General features: G+C 39.0%; 1 long non-coding RNA gene across 1 annotated transcript in view; it reads left to right on the forward strand.

The window, feature by feature from the left end:
- LOC138846914 (uncharacterized) overlaps nucleotides 1–12,306 on the forward strand; it is a 49,906-nt gene extending 37,600 nt beyond the window's left edge. Inside the window, exons 2-4 of the long non-coding RNA XR_011384419.1 lie at nucleotides 970–1,535; nucleotides 1,881–2,036; nucleotides 2,574–12,306. This is a non-coding gene — a long non-coding RNA (uncharacterized lncRNA). The remainder of the gene's footprint in view (nucleotides 1–969; nucleotides 1,536–1,880; nucleotides 2,037–2,573) is intronic.
- The last annotated feature ends 241 nt before the right edge of the window (nucleotides 12,307–12,547 follow it).

Here is a 12,547-nt window from a genome sequence, read left to right on the forward strand (position 1 = left end):
CTACTTATCATCCCAGTGCTTTTTATAGAATTTAAGATGTCAACTTTACATTTAGAAACATTTTCCTTCTTCATATTTACCTAAGTTTTAACAATTATACTTAGATTTAAGAAACCAAACTATTAGACAAGCATGGTTGGGCCATTTTCTTGACAAAAAAAAAAAAAAAACTCTAAAAACTGAATTTTACTTCATATATATGAAGCAGTGCACACTGTTTGGTTTTAGGTCAAAATTATACCTTTATTATTTTAAATGTCTACCAAAAATAAGTAACATTTGCTTGACTAGCATACCTAGGCACAGACATATGTTAATAACTCTGAAAACATTTTTATTTTGTTTTTACAAAAAAATTATTTGAAAGGCAGAGTTATGGGGTGGTGTGAAAGAAAAGAGTACAAGGATGGGCCAGGGCTGGGCCACACAAAAGCTATTAGCTGGAAAATCTTGGTCTCCCACTTGGTTGGCACCCAACTAGTTGGGACATACCCATTGCCTTCTCAGGCCCATTAACAAGAACCCAGATCAGTAGTACATAGTTGCTGGGAATTCATCTGGCACTCAAATATGGCTGCAGGCATTGCAAGTGAAGGCTTTATCCATCACACTATGCCTACTCCTTTACCAACAAATTTCAGACAACCTAGTGTACCACAGATTTATTTAAGGCATGGGCCCCAAGAGTACTTAGATTAGTTTCTTTGTGTGAGTACACATTTGTCCATGTGCCAAATTATCAGAAATAGTAAGGGGATTTTACATTACAGACACAACTAGTACCATGTACAAACGTGTAACACACATCACAGTTTTCACCCTACAAAATCACATACACAACATGGACAATCACTTACAACGAATCAATTGATGTGGCCCATGGGACACACATTCCCCTCCTCTGCTGTAGATGGGTTCCTCTACGTGCTGGTGCAGCTTCTCAATTTCACCAAGATGCTCTTCCCACAGGTCAGCCCCTGCAACCATCCCACCAGGACAGAGAAGTGGGAGAGAGAAAATGCTGGTTACTACTTTGCCAGAAGAATGGACTTTGCCAGCAGCCCCTCAGCAAGATCACCATCCTTCTGCCAATCCCTTTGTCTCCTCATACAGGCACCCAGAGGACACTGGTTAACTTTGGCCCAAGAGTAAATGAGCTTTCAAAACCAGAGAGCCTCCTACTAAGAAAATCCCATGGACCTCCTCTCACACAGTTGTCTGCTATGTGAGAGTTTCATGTTTTAGAAAAATAACAGAAGGATTCAAGATAGGACCTACCTAGCATCTGGAAAGCTATGGCCACCTCCTGTATGTGACTTTAAGGATAACAGAGACGGCCTCACTTGACCTGTCTTCTAATATTACCTTTCATTTTACTGATACACAACTGAACATCTTTAGAAAGGACAAATCCTTTTGTACAACCCTTGGAGAGAAGGCTTAATGTAAAAGCACATTATCTTCAACACATCCTACATGGTTAGTTGCTGAAACTGGATGCATCAGACAGCCAGCATTGGTCCATGGGTCTGCAGGTGGGTTACAGGAGGAAGGAGAACCTCCAAGGAAAGAAAAGGATTCAGAAAAACAGGAGGAAGGCTAATGAAAGGTTACATTACCTGCGCATTTCTTTTCTGAAAACTGCAATTGTCTTTCTCTTGGAACTGAGCTGCATCACAGTATTTGCCTGCCTAGAGATACCTGCCCACTTGGTATAACTGCCTTTCATGCATTGGGTATATGTGCAGGATGGGGAACTGCTTGCCTCTCTATAACAACATCTTGCAGCTAGAAGCCAGTACTTGTTAGTGCTTGTGCCTAGAAAACTGTAAGAGTGGCCATGGGGACAAGAGATCCTTAATTTTCCCCTTCCCTTGCAGAGCACTGAGGCCTCAGGCATGGAGAATTAAAGGATGTACTTAGAAAGTACCAAGTGTGTGTGCAGCCCTTTCACTTCATACCCACTCTGTGAGAAGGCACCAGAAAGGGAATGGAAAACAAAGCCCGCCAAGAAAGGAAAATAAGTCAAGTCTTTGGTATTCTTCAATTTCTCTTCTTACTTTCACTTAGTTTAGAGATTCTCCCCCTTTAGTTATGTATATATTTTATCCACTACTTCATTTTTAAAGAGGTTAGAAGGTATTTGTATAGTTCAAAGATGCATTTGGCAGCAAGTAGTAGAAAATGCAATTATGGCAGCTTGAAATGAGGGACATTTTTCTTTCTGACTTCATAAGGAGTCCACAACTGGGTGGCTGCTGGCTTTGGTTCAGTCTCAGACAATTATTGCCAATTTTTCTATGCTTCTATTAGATTTTTATGACACAATTCTCATGTTAATATGATATTAATACAAAAATGAAGACGTATTCCATGTAGTTCATAGATACAATTTGGATGTAGCTTTTATTGAAAATACTCCTAATGTGGTTGGCCACAACTGACAAAATAAAATTATACTTCTATTATTAGCCTTGTGTAAGATTTATATATTCTGTGTAGTTTGGAGTTTGGGAGTCACAACTAAAGAAAGACTTTCTACAGTAATATTTTATGTCTTTTACTCTTTTTAGCCCTCCTAATGATCTTGGAACCATCTTGGAAATAGTACAAAGAAGACAAAACTGAAGCTACACCAAAGTCAAATTTAAGGTGGGTTTAAACCTCACTAAAAAGAAGAGAATGTGTTGTGTCATAATTTTGCTCAAATAAATGGATAGACATAATGGATTTCTCCTATTATTTTTTCACACTTGATGTTATAGTTAGTTCTAAGTCCATTTCTAAGTAATTTAGCCTTTATTTGTTAAGTATAAGTTAACTATTCAGTTGAGATGATAAAGCAGATTTTGTGGAATATAGTATTATATGCCAGAAACTTATATCTAAAATGACTATTATAGGCTATTTCTGAAGGAAAGTCAGATTTACACCTTGTGGTGCAATCCCCGTAGAAAAGTAATATACATAGGAGAGCGCATATCAAGCTATTACTTTAGCCCTGATAGTATAAGCCCATATTATCACTCATGAAACTTGTGACCATTTTGTTTCAATGATAGCAAAATCACACCAAATAAAAAGCATTATTTTTTTGAAATTTTATAGAAGTTACACAAATTTCATGCATTTCATATGTACAGATTTAGGAACATAGATATACGTCCCATGCAAACCTCCTAATACCCAAGACCAACCCTTCTTCTTCCTCCCTCTTCCATCCCCATTCTTAATTTTTACAAACATCTACTTTCAGTTTACTTAGTTATCATAAGTTCCAGCCTTCATTAAGTATAAATTAATGATAATCAGTTTAATTTCTTTTTTTTTTGATAGGCAGAGTGGACAGTGAGAGAGAGAGACAGAGAGAGAAAGGTCTTCCTTTGCCGTTGGTTCACCCTCCAATGGCCGCCGCTGCAGCCGGTGCACCGCGCTGATCCGATGGCAGGAGCCAGGATCCAGGTGCTTTTCCTGGTCTCCCATGGGGTGCAGGGCCCAAGCACCTGGGCCATCCTCCACTGCACTCCCTGGCCATAGCAGAGAGCTGGCCTGGAAGAGGGGCAACCGGGACAGAATCCGACGCCCCGACTGGGACTAGAACCCGGTATGCCGGCGCCGCAAGGTGGAGGATTAGCCTATTGAGCCACGGCACCGGCTCAATCAGTTTAATTTCTAATAAGTTTGCATCTTTTAACTGCACAGTTGAGGTCATTTACATTCAAGGTGAGTGATGATAAATAATGACTTGCCCTTCCATTTTTTGATAAATATTCCTATTGTTAAATTTGGATTTCTTTTGTACTTCTACTAGGGGATTTTCTGCCATCTCATTCTTTCACAATTATGGATATCATTCTGTGTTTCTGTGTGTAGCACATCCTGAAGCATCTTTTGAAAGGCTAGATGAGTGGCAACAACTTCTTTCAATTTCTGTTTGTTGTAGAAAGTCTTTATTTCACCTTCATTCATAAGTGAAAGCTTTGCAAGGGTACAGTATTCAGAATTGAAATCTTTTTTTTCTTTAAAGACTTGGACTATATCTCTCCCTTCCCTCCTAGCCTGTAGGGTTTCTGATGAGAAGTCAGCTGTGAGTCCTATTGGAGATCCTCTAGAAGTAATCTGGCATTTCTCTCTTGAATATTTGAGAATCTTTCCTTTATGTTTTATTGTGAAAAGTTAGACTACAATGTGTCAAAGTGAAATCTTTTTCTGGTCATGTCTGTTAGGGGCTCAGTGTGCTTCCTGTACTTGGACATCCCTCTCTTTCCCCAAATTGGTGAAGTTTTTGTAAACATTTTACTAAATAAGCCATCTAGTCCATTCTCTCTTTACACACCTTCAGGAAATCCTAAGACCTGGATGTTGGGTCCTTTGATAATATCCCATAGGTCTCCAAAGCTATTTTTACATTTTCTATTTTTATCTTGTTTTGCTTTTATTTTTTTTGGTCTAACTGCAATATTTCCAAATATTTCTCTTCTAGTTTGGAAATTCTTTCTTCTTCCTCACCATGTCTGCTGTTATGGCTGTCCATTACATTTTTATTTGATCTGTTGAATTCTTCATTCCTAATATTTCATTGCAATTTCTCTTCTTCCTCCTCCCTCTCCCATTCCCATTCTTACTTTTACAAAGATTTATTTTCAGTTAATTTTATACTCATGGGTTTAACCCTACACTCAATGAGTAGAGAGTCCACTGACTAGCATGAGAAAAAAAGAACATAAACAAATAAACAAACAAAAAACATTGTTCTTCAACAGTCAAGACAAGGGCTGTTCAAAATCTCGGCATATCAAGAAGTGTTCCACTCCTATAGATTAACTTTTAGATATCCCTTTAGTAACCACAGATCAGAGAGACCATATAATATTTGTCATTTTGTGACTGGCTTATTTCAGTAAGTATAATGGTTTCAAGTTGCATCAATTTTGTTGCAAATGACAGGATATCATTTTACCACTGTGTACTATTCCATAGTGTATATATACCATAGTGTCATATCCAACCTTCTGTTAATGGATGTCTAGGTTGATTAAATATCTTCATTTTTAAAGATTTTTTTAATTTATTTTAGAGGTAGAGTTACAGGCAGAGAGAGACAGAGACAGAGACAAAGGTCTTCCATCCACTGACTCACTCCTCACAATGGCTGGAACAGAGCCAATCTGAAGCCAGGAGCCAGGAGTTTCTTCCAGGTCTCTCACACAGGTTCAGGGGCCCAAATACCTGGGCAATCTTCTGCTTCTTTCCCAGAACATAAGCAGAGAGCTGAATTGGAAGAGGAACAGTTAGGGCATGAACTGGCACCCATACAGAATGTGGGCATCACAGGCAGAGGCTTATCCCACTATAGCACAATGCTGGCACCCCCATATCTTAGCTATTGTAAACTGAGCTGAAATGAACATGGGGGTACATATTACTCTTTCATATACCAATTTCATTTCCTTTGGAAAAATTCCAAAGTGGGATCTCTAGATCATATGGCAGATCTATATTCAGATTTCTGAAGTATCTCCATACTGTCTCCCACAGTTGCTGTATCAGTTAACCTTCTCACTAAGAGTGCAAGAGGATTCACTTTTCCCCACACCCTTACCAGCATTACTTGTTTGTTGATTTCTATGGGAAAGACATTCAAACAGGTGTAAGGTAAAACTTCATTGTGATTTTGATTTGCACTTCCCTGATGGCTATCCATTCTGAGCATTTTTTCATGTGTCTGTTGGTCATTCGAATTTATGCTCATCAAAAATATTTGTTCTTTTGCCCAATTTTTAACTGGGTTTTTTGTTTTGTAGTTGTTGAGTTTCTAGAACTCTTTTTTATTTTTTTTTTATTTTTTAATTTTTTTTTGACAGGCAGAGTGGACAGTGAGAGAGAGAGACAGAGAGAAAGGTCTTCCTTTGCCATTGGTTCACCCTCCAATGGCCGCTGCGGCCGGCGCACCGCGCTGATCCGATGGCAGGAGCCAGGAGCCAGGTGCTTTTCCTGGTCTCCCATGGGGTGCAGGGCCCAAGGACTTGGGTCATCCTCCACTGCACTCCCTGGCCACAGCAGAGAGCTGGCCTGGAAGAGGGGCAACCGGGACAGAATCCGGCACCCCAACCGGGACTAGAACCCGGTGTGCCGGCGCCGCTAGGCGGAGGATTAGCCTAGTGAGCTGCGGCGCCGGCCGAGTTTCTAGAACTCTATACATTCTGTAAATTAACCCTTTATCAGTTGTATAGTTTGCAACTACTTGCACCTACTTGTCTGGGTATACAAAGCTAATTGATTTTTTTGTACTGATGTTATATCCTGATGCTTTACAAAACTCTTTTATGAGTTCCAATATTCTCTTTGTGGAGTCTTTTGGGTCCCTTATGTATAGAATCATATCACCTGAAAATAGGAATAATTTGTTTACCTCCTTCTCAGTTTGTATCCCTTTAATTTCTTTCCTTCCTATTGGCTCTTTCTAAATCTTCCAGGACTATATGAAGCAGCAAGGGTGAGAGTGGGCATCCTTGTTTGGTTCTTCATCTCAATGGGAATACCTCCAATATTTTCCTATTCAGTAGGATGCTGGTTGTGTGTTTGTCATAAACTGCCTTGATTATGTTGAGAAATGATCCTTATATACCAATTTGCTTAATATCTTCAACATAAAAAGGTATTGAATTTAATCAAATGCTTTCTCTGCATCTATTGAGATAAGCATATGATTTTGTTCTTCAGTTTGTTAATGTGATGTATCACATTTATTGATTTTGGGGTGTTGAAGCATCATTGCATACAAATAGATTGCATACAAATCCCACCTGGTTCAGGTGAATGATATTTCTGATGTACTGCTGGATTAGAATGGCTAGTATTTGTTGATGATTTCTGCATCTATATTCATCTGGGAAATTTGTCTCCAATTCTCTTTTTCTGCTGTTTCTTTTCTGGTTTAGGAATTAAGGTAATGCTGGTCCCATGGAAGGGGTTTTGAAGGATACTCTACCTTTCAATTGTTTTGAAAAGCTTTATAAGAATTGGAACTATTTCTTCTTTAAGTGTCTGCTAGAATTCAGCAGTGAAACCACCTGGACATGGGATTTTCTTTGTTGGGAGGGTCTTTATTACTGATTCAAATTCCGTATTGGTTATTGGTATGTTTAGATGTTCAATGTCTTCATGACTCAATTTTGGTAGATTGTCTGAGTCCAGGAATCTATCCATTTCTTCTGGGATTCCCAATTTGTTGGCATACAGCTCTTTGTAGTAATTCATGATGATTATTTTTATTTCTGTGGTATCTTTCATTATGTTTCTTTTTTTATCTCTGATTTTATTGATTTGGGTCTTCACTCTCTTTTTTGGTTAGTTGGGCAAATGGTGTATCAATTTTGTTTATTTGTTCAAAAAATCAGCTCTTTCATTTCACTGAATATTTTTTATTTTTTCTTGGTTTCTATTTTGTTTACTTCTCTAGTTTTAAGTATTTCCTCTACTAATTTGAGGCTTGCTTTTCTGTAGTTTTTCTAGTTCCTTGAGATGCATTCATATCTCACTTATTTTGGCCTTTCCAATTTCTTGATGCAGGCACCAATTGTTATAAACTCCCCTCTTAATATTGATTTTGCTGTATCCCATTAAACTTATATGTTGTAATTTATTCTTTTTTTTTTTGACAGGCAGAGTGGATAGTGAGAGAGAGAGACAGAGAGAAAGGTCTTCCTTTGCCGTTGGTTCACCCTCCAATGGCCGCCGCTGCAGCCGGCGCACCGTGCTGATCCGATGGCAGGAGCCAGGAGCCAGGTGCTTCTCCTGGTCTCCCATGGGGTGCAGGGCCCAAGCACCTGGGCCATCCTCCACTGCACTCCCTGGCCACAGCAGAGGGCTGGCCTGGAAGAGGGGCAACCGGGACAGAATCCGGAGCCCCGACCGGGACTAGAACCCGGTGTGCCGGCGCCGCTAGGCGGAGGATTAGCCTAGTGAGCCGCGGCGCCGGCCCTGTAATTTATTCTTAATTTAATTCTAGAGTTTTTACTTCTCTTTTGAATTCTTCTGAGATCCACTGTTCATTTACAAGCATGTTGTACTGTCTCAATGTGTTTGCATATGTTCTAGAGATTCCTTAGCTGTTATTATTTTTTGACAGGCAGAGTGGACAGTGAGAGAGAGAGACAGAGAAAGGTCTTCCTTTGCCATTGATTCACCCTCCAATGGCTGCCGCAGCTGGCTGGAGCGCTGTGGCTGGTGCACCACACTGATCCGAAGGCAGGAGCCAGTTGCTTATCTTGGTCTCCCATGGGGTGTAGGGCCCAAGCACTTGGGCCATCCTCCACTGCACTCCCTGGCCACAGCAGAGAGCTGGCCTGGAAGAGGGGCAACCGGGACAGAATCTGGCACCTGACAGGGACTAGAACCCAGTGTGCCAGTGCCACTAGGCAGAGGATTAACCTATTGAGCCATGGCACCGGGTTGTTTTTTTTTTTTAATGTTAAAGTCTATTTTGTCTGATATTAGGATGGTTACACTTACTTTTTTGCCTTCAGTTAGCATGGAATATCTATTTCCATTCTTTCATTTTCAAACTATGTGTATATTCATTGGTGAAGTGTTTCTTGTAGACAGCAATTAGATCTTATTTTTTAATTCCTTCAGCCAGTCTATATCTTTGAATTGGAGATGATTTTAGGCCATTTAAATTTAAGGTTACTATTGATAAGTGACAATGTGGCCCTGCAATTATTTTCATAAATATTCCTATTGTTTACTTTCTATATTTTGACCTTTTACTAGGAGAATTTTTACCTTCACATTGCATCATAATGATGCATATCATGTTGTGTTTCTGTGTGTAGCACATACTTAATCATGTTTTGTAAGGTTGGATGAGTGTTAACAAATTTCTTCAAGTTCTGTTTGTTATGGAAGGTTGTCATTTCACCTTCAATCATACATGTGAGCTTTGCAATGTACAGTTTTCTGGGTTGACAGTTTCTTTATCTTAAGACTTGTACTATGTCTCTCTAATCTCTTATATCCTATAGAATCTGATGAGAATTCATCTATGTGTCTAATTAGAGATCCTCTGAAACTAATCCATTTTTCTCTCATTCACATTTTTTATATCTCTCCTTATGTTTTACTGTGGAAATTTTGACTACAATGTGTTGTGGTGAAGATTTTTCCTAGCCATGTGTATTAAGAGTTCTATGTTACTTCTGAACTTGGGCATTTATTTCTTTCTCCAAATTATGAAATTTTCTTTAGTTATTTCAGTATAAAGGCCTTATAATCTGTTCTCTCTTTCTACAGATTCAGGAAATACTAAGACCTGTGTATTTGGTCATTTAATAGTAACCCATAAATCTCTAACACTGTTTATAATTTTTCTATTTTCCTCTTCCATTTGTGTATGTGTGTGTATATGACTGAAACATTTCCAAAGTTTTGTCTTTTAGATAATATTTTTTCTACCTCACAAAGTCTGTTCTTAAGGCTTTCCACTGTATTTTTTAATTGATATATTGATTTCTTCATTTGTTGTATTTCATTTTGAATTCTAAATTTTAATTTCATGGGCAAATTTTTCATTCACGTCATTTACAGATTTCTTTAATTTGTGAATTTGCTTCTCATTGCTTCTGAGTAATCCTATGATTGTATTCTGTTTCAGACATTTCATCAATCTCTTCATCTTAACATTCTAATATTGAAGTTTCATGTTTCTTTTAGGAAAGTCATTTTGTCTTCCTTATTTTTTAAAGATTTTTATTTATTTGAGATATACAGCTACAAATATAGAGGGAAAAGACATATTGAAAGGTTTTTGTCGATTGGTTCACTACCCAAATGGAAATTATGGCCAGTACTGAGCTGATTCAAAGCCAGGAGCCAGGAGCCAGGTTCCTTGTCCAGGCTTCCCATGCAGGTGCAGGGGTCCAAGCTTTTGGGCCATCTTACATTGGTTTTCCAGGCCACAAGCAGAGAGTTGAATCAGAAGAGGAACAACTGGGAAACAAACTGGTGCCCATATGGGATGCCAGGCCACTGGCAGAGCATTAGTCTACTATGCCAAAACACTGCCTCCAACTTCCTTATTCTTGCTTCTTGAATTTCTGTACTTATTTTTATGCATTTGTGGAGATACTTGTTGATTTTTTCCCTCTTACTGTTCTTACCTTTGAACTAGGCCTCTGTGGTTTAATAGGGTGTCTGCTGTTTCAATGAATACCCAGAGGTGTGTGTTGAGTGTTTCCAGGGAGCTCTGATCAGCGCTAAAGGGTAGGCCAAGTATCCAGGTGACTACCAATTTGGGCATGGTAGATCTCTTGTTAACAGAAAGGGAGGTATTGTCATCTCTCTAACCACACCCTCACTTCCTCTCTAAAAATGTGATCAATGCTTAGGTATTAGCCATCAGTGAATGTGATACTCATCTGAGATTCCACATGAACAAGGAATCTGTGCAGTTCTGAATGTGAGCATGGTTCCCACTCCAGTGACCCACCACAGGTAATCAGGGAGCTCTGAGGGTGTGAAGCTGCACACAGTGATTTCCTTGAGATCCAGCTACACTTCATACCCTCTTATGCAGTCACAAAGTTCCTTCTGTCTCAGCACACAAGGCTCCAACATTCATGAGATGTGCACAAAAGAGTTATGACAGCTGCTACCTACTTTCGTCTAAAATGGTGCCCTCCCTTTCTCATCTGGTTTCTGGGCAGCATTGTAGGGGATAGGGAAAAAGAAAAGTGTCCCTTTCTTGATTGAGTGAGCAGGCATCCTGATCCTCTCAGGGCTCTTGGCTAGAATCAAAGACAGTGTAGTCTTCTAGGATCTCCCTCAGGCTAAATCTCCAGTGTCATGGGCAATTACAGTCTGATCTCACCTTCCTCTCCAAGCTGGCACTTTTTTGGCTCTGTGCTGTTGAGGTTTTGTGCTGTGTCTGTGCTCATTGCTGCACATTTGCACCTTCCACACAGTTCCATGATGTCTCTCCTCCTGCTGCAGAATCTCCAATGGAGATTTTCCTCTAACCCTCTCCTGAGAATGCACTTTCTCCACTTTTTAAAAACTATTTTCCCCTAGCCTATAGCAGCCCATCCTTTCCCTATTCTACTATCTTGCAACCCAGAATTTCTTGTAAGGCTAATTTGGTAATGGTGAAGTCTTTTTTTTTTCTTTTTTGCTTATCTTGGAGATACTTTATTTCACATTTAGTTTTTAAAGATAGCATCACTGCTTATAATATTATTGGCTGGAAGATGTTTTTTCAGACCTTGAATACAACCTCTCACTCTCTTCTGGCCTATAGAGTTTCTAATAAAAAGTTTTCTGTTAGGGTGTTTTTTCTTTTTATGTAATTTGACACTTTTATTATCTTTAACATTCTCTACTTGTCTTTATTTTTTTTGACAACTTTTCTACAATATACCTTGGAGAAGATTTTTTTGGTTGAGTCTTATTGGGGTATTTTGTGTTCCTTGTATCCTGATGTCCCTGTCTCTTTCAAGACCAGGAAAATTTATGACTACTATTTCATTTAATAGCTTTTCAATATATTTTACTCATCTTCTTATTCAGAAATCAATATCATGTGAATATTTGTCCATTTAAATCATTAAACCCATATTTCACATAAACTTTGTTCATTCTTTTAAATAACTTTCTATTTGTTTTTTTCTACTTATTTGTTTTTCTTTTTTAAAGATTTATTTATTTATTTGAAAGTCAGAGTTACAGAGAGGCAAAAGCAGAAACAAAGAGAGAGAGGTCTTCCAACTACAGTTTCACTCCCCAGATGGACACATCAGCTAGAGCTGCACTGATTCAAAGCCAGGAGCCAGGAGCCAGGATCTTCTTCCAGGTCTTCCATATGGGTGTGGGGGTCCAAGGTCTTGGGCCACCTTCCACTGATTTTCCCAGACCAGAACAGGAGAGGTGCTGTGATCAGAAGTGGAGCAGCAAGGACTCAAACCATTGCCCATATGGGATGCTGGCACTGCACGCAATGGCTCTAACCACTACATCACAGCACTGGGTGGTTGGGCTATTTCAAAAGTTTTGTCCAGTGCTGACATCATAAATAAGAGTGCCAATTGTTAAATCAACAACGGGAGTCACTGGGTACATGCTCCCCAAGTAGGATCTCTGTCCTTAATGTGTTCTACTATGAAACTTAAAAACAACACTACTAGTCAAAAAAATACCCTATACCTTGTGTGGTTGTGTGAGTGCAGCCTGTTGAAATCCTTGCTTAGTATATACTAAGTTGATCTTCAGTATATGAAGGTAATTGAAAATGAAACTCAATGAAGGGCGGGATGGGAGAGGGAGTGGGAGAGTGGAGGGCCATGGGAGGGAGGGAGGTTGTGGGGGGAAGCCACAACAATATAAAAGCTGCACTTTGTAAATTCACATTTATTAAATAAAAAAATAACTATATAACAAACAAAAAAAAAACAGAAAAAAAAGAACTTAGTACTTTACCCTTTTAGTATTTTTTATGTTCTACTTAAAACTATTGGTTAAACTCTATAATTAATACACAATTACTCTTAGGTGT

The sequence above is a fragment of the Oryctolagus cuniculus genome, chromosome 19, assembly GCF_964237555.1.
Source record: "Oryctolagus cuniculus chromosome 19, mOryCun1.1, whole genome shotgun sequence".
NCBI lineage: Eukaryota > Metazoa > Chordata > Mammalia > Lagomorpha > Leporidae > Oryctolagus > Oryctolagus cuniculus.